At 50.4% G+C, this 19149-nt stretch overlaps 1 protein-coding gene and 1 long non-coding RNA gene across 12 annotated transcripts in view; one reads left to right on the forward strand and one right to left on the reverse strand.

The window, feature by feature from the left end:
- Positions 1–699: 699 nt before the first annotated feature.
- On the reverse strand, positions 700–15915 carry LOC103550318 (uncharacterized). Of its 7 annotated transcripts, none has more exons than XR_011534933.1 (7): positions 15691–15831; positions 15247–15346; positions 15047–15152; positions 14891–14959; positions 14451–14570; positions 9470–9562; positions 9023–9389 (listed from the first exon to the last, which is right to left on the reverse strand). It is a non-coding gene; the product is annotated as an uncharacterized lncRNA (long non-coding RNA). The 7 variants fall into 7 exon arrangements; XR_011534923.1 differs by having other exon boundaries at positions 9024–9389; positions 15253–15346; positions 15683–15915; XR_011534927.1 differs by having other exon boundaries at positions 9024–9389; positions 15253–15346; positions 15691–15854.
- TMCO4 (transmembrane and coiled-coil domains 4) overlaps positions 15787–19149 on the forward strand; it is a 91648-nt gene continuing 88285 nt past the window's right edge. For all 5 annotated transcript variants that reach the window (XM_070600781.1, XM_070600790.1, XM_070600792.1 and 2 more), the window contains exon 1: positions 15787–15931. The gene's annotated coding sequence lies outside the window, so the exon portion shown is untranslated. The remainder of the gene's footprint in view (positions 15932–19149) is intronic.

Consider the following 19149-nt stretch of genomic DNA (forward strand, 5'->3'; position numbering starts at 1 on the left):
ACTGCTGGGCCCCTGAACGATGGACATGGGTCACATCCCCTGTGAATTTACACAAAGAAAAGCCAAAATATAAGTACGTATGCAATTAGCTGTTCTTGAAATCTGAGTTTTCCTTTTTTTCTTATAAGGTACTTCCAGGGCAACTCCAAGACACCCACTGGCCTTGTTCAGTCCTGGTGCTGAGAGAGAGTGTGTGTGAGTGTGTGTGGGCATGCACGTGGGCCTGAAGAACAGCCTGTCTCCCCAGGAGGAGTAAGTGATGAGAGCTGTTCGGCACTTCCTGAGCTGGCCTCCGGCATGTGCAGTTGAGGATGGCTGCCAACAGGATGGGGAGGGAACATTCTCTCCTCCCTCACCTCCACTCCCTTTCCATCTAGTTCATCTGGTTCCCTCCACCAAGAAGAAACTCTTCACCAAGGTTACGGTTGTTAATGACAACACCATTGCTTCCATAACAATGGCGGGCGCAGGTTTACTGAGTGCTTCCCACGGGCCAAGCACTGCATTCACTGCCTTATAAATGTGATCTAGCTGAATCTTCATGATAACCTGATGAAGTAGAGATCGTCTTGCCAATGAGGAGATTGAGGATCAGAGAGGGAAATTCGTCTGCCTAAGGTTGCACAGCCAGCCGCTGTCAGAGCTCCCTGGGGAACTAATCCAGGGCTCTTTCTACTCCATCATGCTGCCTCCTTTGCATACAGTTCCAAAACAACCAGGAAGCTGGTCACCGCTTGTGGGCTTTTGAGGGAGAACAGGAAACTAACCTCAGGAGCCTCCGAATTCTAGAGGTCAGGTGCTCAGAGAGGCCTGAGGATTCCAGAACCTGTTGTCTGTGCTAAGGGAAAAGAAAAGAAAATGATCAAAATGGGATGGCATTCCTGCAGACTTCCACCACCCGGTCCTGGCCTGCACTGCAGCAGGCTGTGCTGCACGTTGGCCCCCAACCAGTGTGCCCTCCATCCTCCTGGGTAAAGAAGTCCTGACATTGCTATTACCAGCCCCCTTGAAACCCAGCTGGTCCCAACCACCTTCTGGTCCCTGGCAGTACAGGGACAGAGAGCACCAAAGGCAAATATCAGCCCTGGCTGCCCTGGAGGGAGCAGAGGCAACAGACAGTGCTGCAAAAGGATGTGAGTGGAAGAAACCAGGGAGGCAGGCGGAGGTTCAAAGCTGAGCTCTGACCCAGTGTGTGGCCAGTGGAAGCTACAGAACTTCTCTGAGCCTTAGTTTGCTCACCTATAAAGTGGGGGAGGATACCACACACCTCCCAGGGCCTCCGTGAGCATTCGAAGTGCTACTGAACAAGAGTCCCCAGTCCTAGCGGGCTGCCTCGTCATCAATCACTGACCCCTTGGGTGAATGAGTTTCTTGGGGCCTATTCAGTGTGATAGAGAGCAGAGGGCCGGCCTTGATGATCGGGTGCAGAAGCCGGTCCAGAGTGAGAGCATTGTCCAGGACAGGCCAATCTGGGGGAGAACTTTGAGCTCAGGTCCTATGGGGAGGTCCTTAGGATGGAGAGTAATGGCAAGGAGACACTAAATCTCACCCCCATCCTGCTCATCTCCCTATTCTGTGGCCTTGGAGTCAGAGATACCCGGCTTGAATTCTAGCTTCACCAATTACAAGTCTCCTCACCTCTCTGAGTCTCAGTTTCCTGACCCGTGAAACAGAGGTTATAATGTATGGAGGAATTAGTAAAATAATCTATGGCTGAGCACTGAGGATCACGTGGAGGTAAAGAAGGGAGGGAGAAGACAAGGGGAGAGAGATGGGTTGAGTTCTGGAAAGCCCTAACAGGAATGATGAAAACAGACTAATCTTATTTTACTCAATCGTATCGATAAGGAAGTTTATTAAAACCTGGGTACCAGAATTCACCTCCTGCGTCGTCAGCCTCAGCATCAGCAGTGTCTTCAACAACAATATAATAAAACAATAATTGCTAACATGATTTGAATGCGCCATGAGAAGTGTATTACATATGTCATCACATGTGCCGCAAGGCAGGTACTATTGTTACCCCCAAATTACCAACAGGGATGCCGGGGCACAGAGGTTAAGTAACTGGCTCAAGATCACACAGTGAGGCAGTGGAGGAGCCGAGAGTAGACTGCAGAAGCCTAACTCCAGAGTTTGGACTTTGAGTCATTTTGCTACATGATATGGAACATTCCAGCACAACATAAGGGCTCAAGGTTCATGGGCCCCCTGGCCTGAGAGGTGAAAAATTAAGAAGAGATGGCATTCCCCCATTTGGTTATAGCTTCCTGACTCAGTGGGTACCCAGGGCAGAGGATTGTGGGAGCCCCCATCCCGTGACCCACAGCCATGTTCTCATCTCACCTCACAGCCCCTGTTCCTCATTGGACCCTTTTTTCAAACGACTGGAGGAAGTTTTCAGCCTTTGCTAGAACAACTCATTCTTTGTCTATGAAGGGGGAAAGCATTTCCAGGAATGAAGGACCTTTCTGCAATTCCTCAGGCTGTGGGAAGAGCACGGAGCATGTTCAAAGAGAAATCAGCTCCGAGCTCTTGAGTCTGCCTGGAGCTATTCTTACGAAGTTTATATTCTCGTCTGAGGATCTTGAAATCACTTTCTTAAGAGGGGAAAGATTTCTTGGGTCGGTAGAAAACTGTGGAGCTCAGAACACCATGGAACCTAGGATCCGTCCATGCGTTTATTCAACAAATATTCATTGAGAGTCTGCTCTGTGCCAGGTCTGAGCAGAACGTTTAATCTTATTTGATAACGAACTTTGATGAAGAAGGAAAACTAATATATGCAAAGCACCTATTATGAGTTGAATTGTCTCCCCCTTCCCAAAAGAAGAGGTGTTGAAGGCCAAACCCCCATTAGCTCAGAATGTGGCCTTGTTTGGAAACAGAGTTTTTACAGAGAGAATCAAGTTAAAATGAAGTCACTGGGGTGGGCCCTAATCTGATATTACTGGTGTCCTTATAAAAAGAGGAAATCTGGACTCAGAGACAGACACGCATAGAGGGAAGACAACGTGAAGACACACGGAGAATGCCATGTGAAGATGAAGACAGAGACCAGGGTGGGATGTTTCTGCAAGTCGAGGAATGCCAAAGATGGCCGGCAAACCACCAGAAGCTCCGAGAGAGGCCTGGAAGAGTCTCCCTCAGAGTTCCCAGCAAGAACCAACCCTGTCGACACCTTGATCTTGGACTTCTAGCCTCCAGAACTATGAGACAATCAATTTCTGGTGTTTAAGAAACCAGGTGCTGTGGCATCTTGTTATGGCCATGGCCGCCCTGGGAAACCAATACAGCACCTGTCATGGGCCTGTGCTTACACTGTGCCCCTTAGTTGGGCCGCTTCAAGTTTGGCTAAATAACTTCCCAGAGTCTCGTAGCACTTAAGTGGCGATGTCAGGCTCAAAATCAAGTCTGATTGGCTCCCAAGGTTAAGTCCTACTTCTTCTCCCATTTTGTAGCTAGGAAATCGAGGCTCAGAGAGGCCCTGTAATTTCCCCCAAAAAAGTGCCCAATATGTCAGAGATGGAGTTGGAATCAGAGCCCACAGTTCCTAAATTGCCCTTAACCTTTGCAACAACCATATGAGAATTACCGAATTATTATCCTCATTTCACAGATTAAAGAGTTCAAACCCAGGACATGAAGACACTTGACCAAGGTCACAAGCGAGTGAGCGAGGTACCAGACTTTGAACCGACTGCTTGACTCCAAAGCCATGTCTTCACTTCCTACTGCCCCACACTGCCCCTCAGCATTCTGTCTGCATCGAGAAACAGGCTACTTTGTCTTTCAGGATGCTCTAGGCACCCACAATAAGAGCCTGTTTGCTCAAAGAGGACAGGACCACAGTGGACATTTGTCTTTTCTTCTTTCCTTTGACTGTCTTGTATTCAGCTGCTCCCCCACCTGTTGGACTCCCCATCTCTGTTTGTGAGGAAACTGCCCTGTGGCTGATCGTGTCACAGGGAGAGTTCCATCAGCGACCATGAGCCCAGCTGGAGCGCTTGGTCCTTCCTCTGCTCACCTTCCCATTTCACTGAGGCAGTCACCTGATGCAGGTCACATAATCTTTTCCAGAACTTTGAATCTGGAGCGAGCTTCTCTACAATTAAGTTTTTTTCTTTAGATAGCCAGAATCAGTTTCTGTTGCTTGCCATCAATATTTCTGACCTAATTCAGGAGCTGTCCAGGCCCCTGGTTGCTAAAAAAATCCCACCATGAGCCTCAGCCCCTCCAAAGCCCAGGCAAGCTGCAATGCCACAGGCCAGGTAGCCGGGAGCCCTTTTGCATCCCCGCACCCAACCCTCCAGAGAGCCAGCCCGACCTTGTGATGAGGCTGCCCTGCCGTCAGGCCCAGGAGGCTGGTGCCTAGTAAGCTCTCCTCGGATGTGGGGTCAGGCAGGGAAACACAGCACTGGGTCTCGGGCCAGCCACTGTCAGAGGAGGCCGGTCTCCATTCTACCGGCCTCATGACCCCCAGAAGAAACAAGCTCTGCTTCTCCAAAGACGTCAGCCAGAAGCCCTTCACTGGAGTCAATCTACAGAAGAAAACAGCTGGCAAAGGAGCCGTGGACGCAGCCGTTCCCAAATGACGGCAGCAATAATAGTGGCTAATGTTTATCGAGTGCTTACCACACGCAGGCTGCTGTTCTAGGAACTTCCCGTGCTAAACTTAGCTCTTTTGTTCTTCACAACAACCCTATGAGGTAAGTACTATTAGTTATTAGGCTGGACGTTTTACGTGTGGTCTCATCGAATCAACACAAAACCCCTATTCAGAGAGGAAACTGAAGCATAGAAAAGGGGAGTAACTTGCCTGAGTGGCAGAGCTGGGGTTTGAAAGCAGGCAGCCCAGTCCCTCTGTGAGCCCCTCTCTCAATCACTGCACTCACCATCCCCTGCCTACCCCACCGCTCCCCTCCTTCGTCACCTTCCCCAGCCCCATCAGAATGAACCGTGGAAGAAGTAGGGCCCTCAGTCAGACAGACCTGGGTTCAAAGCCAAGGTCTACCATTTCCTCTCTGTGTGACCTCGGGCATGGTAGAAGCCTTGCCGGAACCTTAGTTTCCTTAGTTGGAAATGCAGGGTAATCAGGCCGACCTGGTAGAGGTTTTGTGACAATTCAACAAGACGACATGTAGAACGCCTGGCACAGTTCTCAACACACAGTAGGTGCTTGCCCCTCCCAGTCGGCTTGTCGACATATGTGCAAGAGCACCTACTGTGTGCCGGGCAAGTGGGGGAGGCAAGAAGTACAGTGGAAGGGACAGTCCTTACCACCATCACCCCGTCAGCATCACCCTAGTTAGGAAAACAAGATGCACACATATCCACTAGACTCAAACAGCTGAGTGAGGCTTGAACAAGGTAAGACGAGGTTAGTTCTAGAGGACAAGGAGGTTCTGTCTGGGGAGGAGCACACAGTGGGGCTTCTGGAAAGCTGGTAATGTTCTATTTCTTGATTAGGTGGTAATTACACAGGAGGGTATTTACTTTCTATTCATTTATAAGCAGTGCCTACATCCTGTGTGTGCTTTTCTGCACATAGTTCATAGTTTAAAAAAAAAACTTTAAGCCTGACATAACAATGTTATAGGGTCTAAGCGGCTTGAGGGCAAAGGTTGGGTGTGAGACTGGTGCCCAGTGTTAATCCCACACTGGGATGCCTGCCCCATGCACACCCACCTCACCCAGGGTTTTAGAGCTTTGTGGATTGTTCTGGAGACTGTCTGGTTTGAGTCCTGACCCTGCTACTTCCTGGCTATATGAAGGAGTCTCTCAAACTCTCTGAACCTCAGTTCCCGCATCTCTAAAATGAGCAGATAACCCCCAAGTTGTGAGCATCAGGCGAGATCCCCTATGGAGATCAGCGAGCACAGTGTACCAGCACACAGCACACGCCCCAGAAACACTAGCTGCTCGAGTGAGGCAAAAAGTCGAATCTCTTGGCTTGTTTGACCAAACGGGGCAAAGGTAGATTCCTGTAGAGCTTTGGCAATGAGGAACCCAAGGCCTAGGCCTCCCTTCAGACTGTTTCTCTCCATTTCCGTCTCCTTTTCTCTCTGCATTTGGGTTTTGTTCTCTCCGACCAGCTTTTCCTATGAGATTGGAGACTTGGCCAACTCCTACTCAAGTCTTCCTAGCTTCACCTCCAGAAAGAAAACAGACTTTCTTCCTTTGGTTAAATGATGAAAAGTCCCAAGGAAGGACTCTGATTGGTCCTCTTGGGTTACAAGTCCTCCCCTGTGACCAACAGGGCTGTGACGGGAAGCCCCAATACAGTCATGCACGACATAACGACATTTGGTCAGTGACAGACCTCATAGATGACGGTGGTCCCAGAGGATTAGTACCAGACAGCCTAGGTGTGCAGTAGGCTATACCATCTAGGTTTGTGTAAGTGTACTCTATGATGTTCGCACAACGACGAAATCGCCTAATGATGCATTTCTCAGAACGTATCCCCATCGTTACGCAACACATGACTGTAGAATCTTGTGACTGGGGAGAAGAAGGACCTGGAACAAAGGAGGATGCTGTTTGCAGAGGAATGAGGGGCACTGAGCAGACAGATAGTACCTGATCTCCCTGCAGAGACCCTATGTGAGCAGCAGGTGTGTGAGCCAAACCCCTCCTCCCACAGCTAATTAGAGGTGAACATCCAGCCTGATTGGGGCTCCTTGAAGGGCCTGCCTCTTCCCCACCCAATCTCAGTCCAACTGGATTCTGATGGTAATAATACCATATTTCTCTTTGGGAGGGAGAGCATGTGTCCCAAACCTGCTAATCAAAGCATCATGTCCCCTGGCCATGGGGTTTGGCTCAAGGCTAAGCCAATGACATAGAAGGATTTTTCTATGAATATAGCTGACCCAGAGGAAAGCTGAGCCCAGTGATAGAAAGAGGTTCCTAATCATATTATTTGAATACCTAGCTGGCCATGCCTGAAACTGGACTTTCCTCTGGATTTTTCAATAGTTACATGAGTCAATAAACTCCCTGTCTTTGCTTACATCATTTTGACTGGATTGTTTCACTTGTGAGCAAAGGAGCCCTGACTCATTCGTGCGTGCTTGAGCTCCAAGGTCCTGTAGAGTAAAAGCTGGGAGCCAATATGAGGTCATGGGCATGTGAAAGGTAGGAAGCTGGAAGTGAGTGACTAATGAAGCTGACAGTCACAGAGAGGCAGATAAGAGGGAGGCCACGTGGCCTCTGAGAGGCAAAAAGAGAAACCTCAGGCTCTGACTTCCCAAATCGCCAGTCTCAGTGAGGCCTCGCTGTTTGCCATCCCCAGGCTGCCTGTCCATGAGACCACCTGTCATATCCTTTGGTATCCCTCCTGTAGATAAGCTGGCTCCCCAGAGAAGGCCGATACCTCCTCATCACAGCATCATCACACCTCATGGCATTTGGGAATTCCTAGGGAAGACGCGAGGAAGGGGGTTTGGGTGGCCAGGGCAAGCCTCAGGAAGGATGTGGGAACTGGCTGGGCCTTGAAGCAGTGGTTTGGTTTGAATAGCCAGAAAGAATGGGGTGTGCGTGGGCACTGCGGGCAGCAAGAATCGTGTGAGAAAAGCTTGGAAGCTGGAAAGTGCACAGCATAGTCAGGGGCAGAGAGCAGACCTGTCCGAGCCGAGAATTTGTCACAGAGAGCAGAGAGAGAAGGCTGGGCCCAATGGTGGAGGGGCCTGTGGGCCAGGCTGCAGGGGTCCTCTAACTGCACGTGGAGGGCTCAGCATGGAGCGCTCGGAACTAACCAGCAGCCCTGAAACTCTGAACTAGCAAAAGCAGATCTGTGTTAGCAGACCCTGAGGAGGAAGTCTGTGGCTGTGTGCACAAAAAAGATGCGTCCACTGGAGGTGAGCATGGGGGGGAGTGGGGGTCCAGCAGAGAATGTGGCAAGAGTTCTGGGCTGTTGCTTTGCCATGGACCCCAAACAAACTCCCTCGGGGCTTCCCTTCTAGACTCTGGCCTCCAACAGCATCCATCCCGGTGTGAGGGGGATGCAGGACAGTTTCCAACAGTACTAATAGTGACATTGACTCATTCACTCACTCATTCATTCAATAAGTTGTTTTTTTTTTTTTGAGGAAGATTAGCCCTGAGCTAACTACTGCCAGTCCTCCTCTTTTTGCTGAGGAAGCCTGGCCCTGAGCTAACATCCGTGCCCATTTTCCTCTACTTTATACGTGGGACGCCTACCACAGCATGGCGTGCCAAGCAGTGCCATGTCCACACCTGGGATCCGAACCAGCAAACCCCAGGCCGCTGAGAAGCAGAATGTGTGAACTCAACCGCTGCACCACCGGGCCGGCCCCTCAAGAAGTACTGATTGAGCACCTTAACCATATACCAGGCATTGGGTTAAGTCCTAGGGAGACAAAGGTACACAAGACATAGACCCCAGGCCCCATTGAGCTCACAGTGGGGCAGACACTGAGGGCAGCCTGCTCAGCAGCCATTCCACCTTCTGCCTTTAGAGAAACGTGATTTTGTCTGTGCCACAGTGTGCCCAATCAATACTGGCAAGAACAGTTTCTGCTCTGGGCCCCAGCCTTTAGAGGGTCCCACGCTGACCCCCCTCAGCCACGCCCATCCCAATGCAGAGAGGAGTCTGTAAGGCCAAGAGGATATGCCCACCTAAGCCCACACTCCGGGGACCTGGCACCCCACTATTCCCTGTCCAAACAGCCTCAAGCCCGCTTCCAGCCTGCGGGAGGGAGCCCTTCCCTGACTCACTCTCCCGAGGGTGCAGCAGCACCCACATTCCTAGGTTTGAGGGGCGGCCAAGGGGTGGCTGTTTGTAGGAGGGGCAGACAGAGCTCGAAAGTGGGGGCTGGCGTGTCCACAAGCCTGTGTGCGGGACCTCACATGGTACGGGATTGGACCGGGGATGGGAAGAGAAGGAGGATGGGTGGTGAACCAGGAGCCACATTCTGGCACAGGACTCTGAGGAGTTGAAGGATTCTAAATTCACACCTGATCTTCCACGTGGTTGTGAAGGTGTATCTGTCAGGTTAGCAGGTTAGGACATGTTTTATTTATCATCATGTGTTCTTGCCCTGAGCTCCGCAAATGTTACAACTGGCCTGCCCCCACCCACGGGGGTCTGGGCCAGTGCCCTGTCCCAGATCCTTGCTTTCACAGACTCCTTTGCAACCAGGGGTGGTCATGTGATCCAGACATGTGATCCCAGCAAGAGGGTTTCTGGGAAATCGTTTCCACTGTGACCCTTGGAGAGAAACCCAGGAGGAAGAACTCACAAAGAGAGCTCTCTTTTTCTCTTTTCTTTTCTGCTTTTGAACGTAACTGCTGAAGGATGCTTGCAGCTGAGGGAGCCATCTTTGGACCACTGGGTGACACAGTGAAGGACAACAGCCAATGTGCTGAGGATAATGAAAGACAGAAAGAGCTTAGGTCCTTGCTGACATCATTGAGCTATTGGGACAATTCTGGAACAACTGACCTCTGGATTTATGCTCCATCCATCATCAGTGTCATTAGGATTTTGGCCACTATCTTGGTCAGCATTTGATACTCGCAGCCATGACCAGCCATCCTAAGGGAAACATACATTCTTATGACTGGTGAGAGAAATCAGTCTGGCTGGAAGAACACTAGTCTGACTGGTGACCATCTTGCCAGCCCATGGGGAGGATTTTCCTACAGGTAAAGTCAACCTGGAGGAAATGGAGAATTTTTTGCCATATCTGCTTACCACTTTTACTATCACTGTTTTTATTAAAAATAATCTCACTTTGCTTAATGTTTTAAAAGGAAATATATCACTGTCATAAATAAAAAACCAGGATCATTAGCCATTATAGAAAGTACTAGAAAAATTTAAAAAATGAAATCAGTACTGAAAATAAAAAAATAAATAACACTACGTGCAATGTGGTATCCCAGACCAAATTCTGGGACGGTAAAAGGACATCAGTAGAAAAACGAGTGAATAAAGTCTATACTTTAGTTAATAGTCATGCACCAATATTGGTTTCTTAGTCTTGATGAATGAACCATGGTTGTGTAAGATGTTAAGACTGGGGAAACAGGGTGAAGGATATATGGTTCTTAGGTAAGAATTCTGTACTATCTTTGTAACTGTTCTGTCAATCTAACATCTTCCAGAATAAACATTTATTAAATAAATAAATAACAGAATGATTAACTCTTAACTCACTATTTTGGAGCGCTGAGGCCTGTTCTCCCTTCATTAAAAAGGAAGATCAGCAAATGTTAGAGGAATACAATGGAATATTACTCAGCCTTAAAAAAGAAGGAAATCCTCCCACTAGCAATAACATAGATGAAACTGGAGGACATTGTGCTAAGTGAAATAAGCCAGACACAAAAAGATAAATACCGCATGATCTTACTTATTGGTGGAATCTAAAATTGTCAAACTCATAGAAGCAGAGAGTAGAATGGTGGTTGCCAGGGGCTCGGGGGAGGGGAAGGGAGAAATGAGGAGATGTTGGTCAAAGGGTACAAAGTCTCAGTTATGCAAGATGAATGAGTTCTGGAGACCTGATGTACAGCGTGGCAACCACAGGTAACCACAGGTAACCATGCTGTATCGTATACTTGAAATTTGCTAAGAGGGTAGATCTTAAAGTAAATGTTCTCAACATACACACACACAAATGAGAACTATGTAGGGGTGATGAATTAAGTTATTTAGTTTGGGGGCTGGCCCAGTGGTGTAGCAGTTAAGTTCGCATGCTCCACTTCAGCAGCCGAGGGTTTGCCGGTTGGGATCCTGGGTGTGGACCTATGCACCACTTATCAAGCCATGCTGTGTTAGGCTTCCCACATATAAAGGAGAGGAAGAGGGGCATAGATGTTAGCTCAGGGCCAAGCTTCCTTAGCAAAAAATGGAGGACTGGTGGTGGACGTTAGCTCAGGGCTAATCTTCCTCAAAAAAAAAGTTATTTAGTTTGATTGGGGTGGTCTTTTCACAAGGCATACATATATCAAAACATCAGTTGTACACCTCGAATATATATAATTTTATATGTCAAAGATATCTCAATAAAGTTGTTTAAAAAAAGAAATATATATACTATATATATATATACTTTTCATTTGTTCATGAACCTGTAAGTCACAGAGAAAAACGGTTTAAACATGAGTTTAATTAAAGGCCTTGACAAGAAGTTTATAAGAAACAAAAATTATATCTCAAAAAAATATTCAATAGCATCAAACTATGCTCTCAGGAGAATAAGGATTGAAGGGAATAACTTTCTCATGTATGATCCAAGGTGATTTAATGCAAGTTCATGTACCAGCTAAAGGTGTCTCGTGTACCACCAGTGATATGGGTCTCACACACCAGAAAATATCAGATCGGGGCAAGTGCAAAGCCTTCTTAGATAAGAAGCAGGTAGAGTGACATCACCCAAGCCTCTATGTAACAGATAAGGCAGAAGGCTACAAAATTATTACCTACCACACAAGAACCATGGGGGAAATATTAACCCACGTGGCTTTGACCCCAAACCCCTTCCACTCAGCTTAGCCAATTCCAGTTGATGGTCCAATTAACAAAAAGATGTTTATTTCTTTGGGTCACAGACGCCTTGGAAACACAGACAAGAGATTGCTCAGCAACGTAACAATATCCGTGGTAACCACAAGCCGTCCGCAGCACCCTCCACCCTGGCCTCCCACTGAAGGTGTGTCCAGTCGTTCCCCACAGGGGCCCTGTTTATTTCTGAGCGTCATTAGGAAAGACGTGACCATAAACGATCGTCTGGGTCACTCAGTCTCAAGTTCAGCATGACGGTAGCATGCTGACGGTAAGGATACTCCACGGGAAGGGATATGGGGCTGCCTTCAGTGACATCATCCCCAGAATTCAGTTTCACTCCACAAACACTCATGCCAGGCCAGGCGCTACCTACATCCTGGAAGGACAGACATCTATGGAACATAGCAAGGAGGCTTCCCCTGCTGGGCATCCATTAGCCACAACTCCTCTAAGTATCTTTGAACCTGTACTGACATTTAAGCCCATGGGAGGGCACGACAGCACAATCAGCCAGATCTGGGATCAAATCTTGGCTCTGCTATCTTGTAGCTTGGTGACCCCGGCCAAGTTCCTTAACCTCTCTGAGCCTCCGTTCCTTCCTCTGTGAAATGGGGCTAATAATAGTATCAACTGCAGAGGATGAAGTGACATAAAATACGTATGGAAAGCACATAGGGCCAGCCACACAGATAATGCTTCCTAAACAGTATTCGTGGTTATTTCCATCATTTCTGGGAGAATCAAATCCAATCATTTAGTTTTTCCAAACCTGATTGATCATCAGAATCACCGGGGCAACTTGTAAAAAAAATAAATTCTCAGGCTTCAACACCCCCAAGAAATTCTAAATTGGGTAGGTCTGGGGCAGGAGCCAGGAACCTATGCCTGCGTTATGTACTTTTATTGCGCCTAGCCCATTGCAGGCCCCTTCCCGGGCCTGGACTATTGCAACAGCTTCCTAACCGGTTGCACGTGTCCACTCTCAGCCCTCTCTCCTCCACAAGGAACCAGTAGGATTCTTCTAAAAGGTGAGAACACGTCACACCACTGCTCCAGACCTCTCCAACTCTCCATCTTATGCAGAATAAAATCCACAGACGAGGTCCTACAACAGTGGCTCCTGACGCTGGGCACATGTCAGAAATCCCTGGTGAGCTTGTGAACAGTACCTATGCCTCGCCCAACCCCAGACCAACAGAAGCAGAATCTTGGGGAGTGGGGCCCAAGTACGGCTGCCAGATAAAATACAGGATGCCCAGTTACACTGGAATTTCAGATTCACAATGCATAACTTTTTAGTATGTGCGAGGCAATATTGGGACATACTCATACTAAAAAAGTATTTATTGTTGTGTATCTGAAATTCAAAGGTAAGTGGGTGTCCTGTGTTTTTATTTGCCAAATCTGGCGACCCTAGATCCAAACATCAGCCTTTTTAAAAAGCTCACAGTAATGTGGACCTCACTCCCTCTCTCATCTCATCTCATCTACTCCCCCAGTGCTCTCTACTCTGGCCTTTTCCTTGAAAGCATCAACCACATTCCCCCCTCACCATCTTGGCAGTGGCTGGCTGCCGGGGATGCTCCGCCCCATAACCTGCCGGCTTCCCCTCACCTCAAATGTCACCAGCAAGACTCTCTGACCTCTGCAGTAGCACCACCAGCCTGAGTTCCCCTCACCCCGCTTTACTTGCTAGGTCCTTGCCCGGGATCCAAACCTGTGAACCCCGGGGCCACCGAGGAGGAGTGCATGAACTTAACCACTACACCACTGGGCTGGCCCCTTTACTTTTTCTTAATAACAGTAATCATTACCCAATGGATTATCTATTTGTTTGGTTCCTGTGCATCTCCCCTCCCCCACACACTAGAATGTAAGCTCCATGGCTTTGCTGGAAACACGTGGTTCTTTCCCCTGCTGTATGTGCGATGCCTGGAACCCCACCAGCTACTCCATACATACTGGCTGAATTGGTCAGTGTTACGAAAAGCTTCTTGTTCCAGCACAACCCCCAACATTCCTTTGGGAGGAGTCGATAGAAGACATCTTAGTAGAAGCATCTTTTATCAGGAGTAATAGCAGCTCGTTTTTATTGAGTGCGTCCTGTGTGCTGGACACCGTTCAAAGCCCTTTACCTGTATATCCTCATTTAATCCTCACGACAACGGTTGAAGGTTGTGGGGGCCAGAAATATCCTCATTTTACAGCTGAGGAAAGTAAATTCTTCAGTGATCAACACCAAACCTCAATAATCTCAAAGGCATACACCAAAGGAGTAGACGTATTTTCTCCACCTTACCTACATGTAGCCTCCATTATGGACTAGGTCCTGTGTGCTGTTCAGCGGGGGTGCCTAGGGTGAGGGGTGGGCAGTCGGCATGGCTGTAACTGGATCCAATATTCAGAAGCAAGAATGTTCACCACAGAGTCTCCAACTGAATTAGAGACAGGGCAAAGCCATGGTGCAAAATGGCGCCTACACTGCCAAGCCGATCTGGCTGGAAGGGGCCACCAGACACCGAGCCAAGGAGGGCCGGCGGGAAGCTTTTTTTTTGGTGTCCACTTCCATATGGCGAATATTCCATCTTGACAAGGCCCAGGAGGGCGAGCAGATTTTGCCACCCTAAAATATGTCTCTTTGGCACGAGGATTATTTTGAGCTAAAGGCAATCAAACCCCAGCAGATGAGGAAAAGCTCTTGACCTCCCCCTCAACTGCCTACATTCACATTGGAAAGGGGGCCTGGAGCAGGAAGAGAGCTAGTCACAGAGCTACCTTTTTACCTAAGAAATTTATCTGCATAACAGGACAACCTCTGTTTTTCCAAACATCTCCTCCGCCCTCCTCCCCTTGGCATCCCCAGGTCCCTGCTCCTCTCCTTAGCTCAGGATGGCAGACGGGCTTCAATTACCTGGCTGCCTTGTGAGTCTTCATATCCTTATGGGGCTCCCGGACATACGAAATTAAATTTGTTTTTCTCCTGTTAATTTGTCTTATATCCATTTCACTGATAGAACCTAGAAGAAAGAACCTAGAAGGGAAGAAAGGAAAATTTTTCCTTTCCCGTACACTTACATGCTCAGACACAACCCCATGGCCCTGAATAGCGCACATTATTGACCCATTTGACCCTCATGACAGTCCTAGAGGTAGGCAGAGCTGCTCCTCTTGCCGTGATGGACCAGTGGGGCGACGATGAGATGGAAGCCTAGCGTATTCCACAAGGGGCACGGGTCACAGGCTCTGCGTGGAAGCTGGTCTGTGACCCTGCCCAGTGTCTTTTCCACTCACAGTACTGGGCTGCCTTCACCAGGAGAAAGAGCAACAGACTTTGTGGCCACAGTGACTCACCCTCTGGCTCTGGCATTCCTTATTGCTGTGGCTTCTGTGTGGCCGGGACCAGAGCCTCAGTTTCCCGTCCTGTAGAATGGGTGTGATGAGAATTCACAGGGTTGCTAGGACAATAAGATCAATTCACCCATTCACTAAATGATTCTGAGCACCTACCAAGTGCCAGGCCAGTCCCTGGGGCTGGGCACACAGCAGAGGACAAGGCAGGCGAGACCCCCACTCTCAGGGCTTTTAAATTCTAGTGGGGATGGCAGACAATAATCTGCAAACAGCAAAATGAACAAAATAATTGCATAAAGTGATAAATGCTGCGATTAAAATAGAGCAGGACTGGAAGGCCGGTGTGATTCCCCTACCTGTACCTGGCACATAGTAGGCACTCAGTAAATATTTGCTCAATGATTCAATGTGCTGGGCAGTCAGGCAAGACTCACAGATGCCACCCTGCATGGAAAGCTGGAAACAGACACAGGAAAAGGACGGTCTCGGGGCAGAGTGCCAGGCCCCGGAACCTCAAATGGGAAGGCCCTGAGACTGGACTCAACTTAGCATTAGAGAAACTGAAAGAAAAATCGGGGACAGCATGGATATCTCAAGCCTCCGTAAACTTCAAAGGGCTGTCTACACACGCGGGAAGGGTCTTCATCGGATATAATTTACTCCTGAAGACCTCCATCCGAGTGGCCGTCGGCCCTCCACTCGCGGCCCGGGCCCTGGGAGCCGCTCCTGCAGACTGGCCCCCGCCAGCGCCCCTCCCGCGCCCTGATCGCGCCGCTCCTGGAGGCCCTGTACCCACAAACCGGCTTTCGCGCCGGGCGGGCCGTCACTTCCTGATGCCGGCTCCCTGTCGCGGGCTGGCGGCCGGGCGAGCCAGGTCGGGACACGCAGCTCGCAGCGCAGCCCGGAAGGCCCCGCTCCGCACGCACGTCCGCCGGTGGCCGGGCCGGGGCCTCGGGGCGGCTGCGCGGGCGGCGGGCGGCCGGAGGGAGGGAGGGGCCGAGACTTCGCCGCCCCGCGCCGCCACCGCCGCTCCGCCTGCAGGTAAGGGACCGCGTCCCGCCGGCCACTCCCCGCGCCTGCCGCCGGCCCCACGCGGGGGCTCCCGGCGCCCGGCCCCGCCGCCCTGGGACCCCCGCCCTCCGGCCGTGGTGGGCGCCAGGCCCTCCCCTGGCCAAGGCTGCCCGCTTGTTGCTTGTTTTCTTTCTGAGCCGGAAGTGCCCTCGGAAACCACGTAGGGCCGCCCGTGGGGAAACTGAGGCCCGGCGGAGTGCTCAGGCGTCCCCTCCTCCCGGCTCGGGATCCGCGCCCTTAGAGGTCACCCAGCGCTCCCTTGATAAGTGAGGACGCTGGTCTGGGCCACGGGGAGGGAAAGGGACATGCCCAAGGTCACTTGGGGCCCCGGGGCTTCCCCTTGTCCCATGGGGCCCCTCTCGTGCCCCCTTGCCCCCTCTCACCTCGCCCCTCCAGCCCTCTGAGATCACAGCAGAAGCTCAAACTGAGACTTCCAAGGGGGCTGGGAATTCCCTGTGGGCCCCCAAAGTTACAGGCTGGCCCTACGTCTCAGCTCGCCACCTGTTGTTACAGGAGGGAAGAAAAATTACTACTAACTTTGGAATGGGTTTTACAGCTGGGTAAACTGAGGCTCAGAGAGATGAGGGGATTTCCCCAAGACCAGGAAGCTTGTGTGGGGAGCTGGGCCTTCTGGGCTGGCGGGCCGCCTGTCCAGACCTGGTTCGCCTGCAGTCACGGGGCGACAGGGGTGCCGGCATCAAGAAGGCATAAGAACCTGGGTTACCCGACTCCAGACCCAACCCGGTGCCTAGCACGCAGTAGGCCTTGACAGCGTCCTTTTTCTGCCCTGCCCTGGGGTCGCACAGGAAGTTGGGAGCACAGCCCAGCTAGGGTCCTAGCCCGGAGACTTCAGCCAGACGCAAGGGAGGAGTCGACAGTCTAGTTCTCTTTTCCCTAACTCAGTGTTCATTTCACTGCAGAAAACATGAAACCCCTTTAAGCTTTGGGGGTGGCCATTCATTCATTCAACAAATAGTTATTGAGCACCTACTGTGTGCCAGTGTGTGCACTGTTTAGGCACTGAGGGTACAGCAGTGAACAAGATAAGTACTGCCCTCAGGGTGAGGGGTACACTCTAGAGAGTGGAATTAAACGCTGCCCTTCCGTCTGAGAGGGGAAGGGCTGGGTGGGGGGAGAGACCATTGGAACCTCCGAAGCGTGAAGGATGTGAAGAGGGCAGAGACACGGAACCTCACAGTCCCAAGCCTTTGGAGCCTTCAGCCCTCATGGGCCTTGTTCCAGATGTTCTGCCACCCTGAGTGTCCCCCCCAGCTCCCCAGGGATTTGAGGCAGAGGGGCTAGGTGGGTAGAGAGTGGTCCAAAAGAAGCCCTTAAAGGAACCTCGGAGCCTGGAAACCTGGCGCTGCCACTTCCTCACTGTGTGATTTTGGGTATGTCACTTCACCTCTCTGGGCCTGTGTTCTTATCATGCAGTGGGGGTCATAATACTTCATAGCTTTGATGATACTGTGTCAAAGAGCTTCATAAATGGTAAAGCGTGATCCAGAGTGTGGCCTGTGTCAGAGGCCTTGCCCAGTCAGGCATAAGCAAGGGTGTATTTATTTAGAGCGTATTTATTGCGAGGCTCCAGTGACCCTGTTGATAACCTGTTACTGCTCTCAGTAAAGAAATGTATGAGGCGGAGGTGGGTGGCTGAGTTCCAGGTGAGGAGGCTGAGGTCCCTGCCCATGGACCTCTCGTCATGGTTGTGACGTGAATGCTCGTGGCATGGTCAGCATCTCCGCTTTACCACCCTTCTAGTCACATGCCCAGCAGACAGATGTGGGCTCAGGTCCTAGCCTGCGCCTTCCTGACTGAGTCATCTGGGACAAGCTACGTGACCTCTCTGGGCCTGTTTTCTCCTCTGTAAAATACCTATCTCCGAGATTGTCATAAGGATGACAGGAGCTGAAGCCACCAAGGGCCCCATGCCGCGCCCGCCACTCCAGGAGCCTTTTTACGTTTTAGGCCTAGGGCCCAGGAGCGGTTGGATGGGCACAGTTGACTGAGCAGGTTGCCATGCTTCAGCACGGGAACCTCATCACGGTCGGAGCCTGGAGAATTTCTCAGGAGCCTGGAACCACCTCTCCCTGCATCGCTACCACCAGGCTGCAGTGGCTGGAAGGGCCACCTGGGCCCACATGTGTGGGAGCTGGGAAATGTCATTAGATGGTTTATCATCATGTCCTTATGGCTTGAACACCGCTTTGTAAATACTGCAGCATGTTATAAACTGGGGCTAGCGCGGAGATGGGGCCTTGCTGCCTTGAGTGTGTTGCAGAGGGCAGAAGAGTGCTGGAGGGGGATCCAGTCTGCTCTCTACTTGTCAGCTAGACTGATCCAATTGTACCACCCTCTGCTTAAAAGCCTGCTGTGGCTTCACATTTTCTCAGGGTAAAGAACGAAAATCTTAACTTGGACCATAAGGCCTTGCACAGCCTGGGCCCACCCACGCCTGGCCTACTCCTCCAGCTGCATCTCAGACCACTTTATCAATAGCCCTCTGTGCTCGAGGCACACTGCTCCCTCCCTCCTCGGGGCCTTTGCACGTGCTGTTCTAGACCGATCCTCCTCCCTTATCTCCCTTTTCCAAGATTAACACCTCCTCATGCTTCAGCTCTGAGCCCGACCTAGACTTGCATTCCAAGTACCCCGGGCCACCAGACATCCCAAGGTATGTGGGAGGTTTAGCTCAGGGTGACATTAGATGCTCATCGCTGGGATTAATTTCCGCCTGTACCCTGTTCACCACCCCGACTGCCTGTACAACTGTCATCCCCCATGACTTCCAGGACTGGTCTGCATTTGCTTAGAGATGCTCAGTAATGAGTTCCACCGTTGGGAGTCGCTCTTGAGCAAACATGGGACCTCGCTTTATATAAAACTATAATGCCCTTCATCAAAAAAAATATGCTGAAGTCATTTCTTAGTTGTGGGGGTAGGTGTTCATTCATTCATTCTTTCACCTACTCTGCCAGGCACTGTTCTAGGTTAGAGAATATGACACAAAAGCCACTGCCCGCGTGGAGCTTTCACCACAAACAAATAAACCTGTAACCCATTGTCAGGTGGTGGCAAATTCGATAAATAAAAGACACTCAGGGGCTGGTGGGAGCGGGGGGTGGTGGCGCCTGCTGTTTTCGACCTAAATGAGGAAGTGAGGGAGCTCTGCTGGGCAGGCAGGGGAA

Source organism: Equus przewalskii, chromosome 2 (genome assembly GCF_037783145.1).
Source record: "Equus przewalskii isolate Varuska chromosome 2, EquPr2, whole genome shotgun sequence".
Lineage (NCBI taxonomy): Eukaryota > Metazoa > Chordata > Mammalia > Perissodactyla > Equidae > Equus > Equus przewalskii.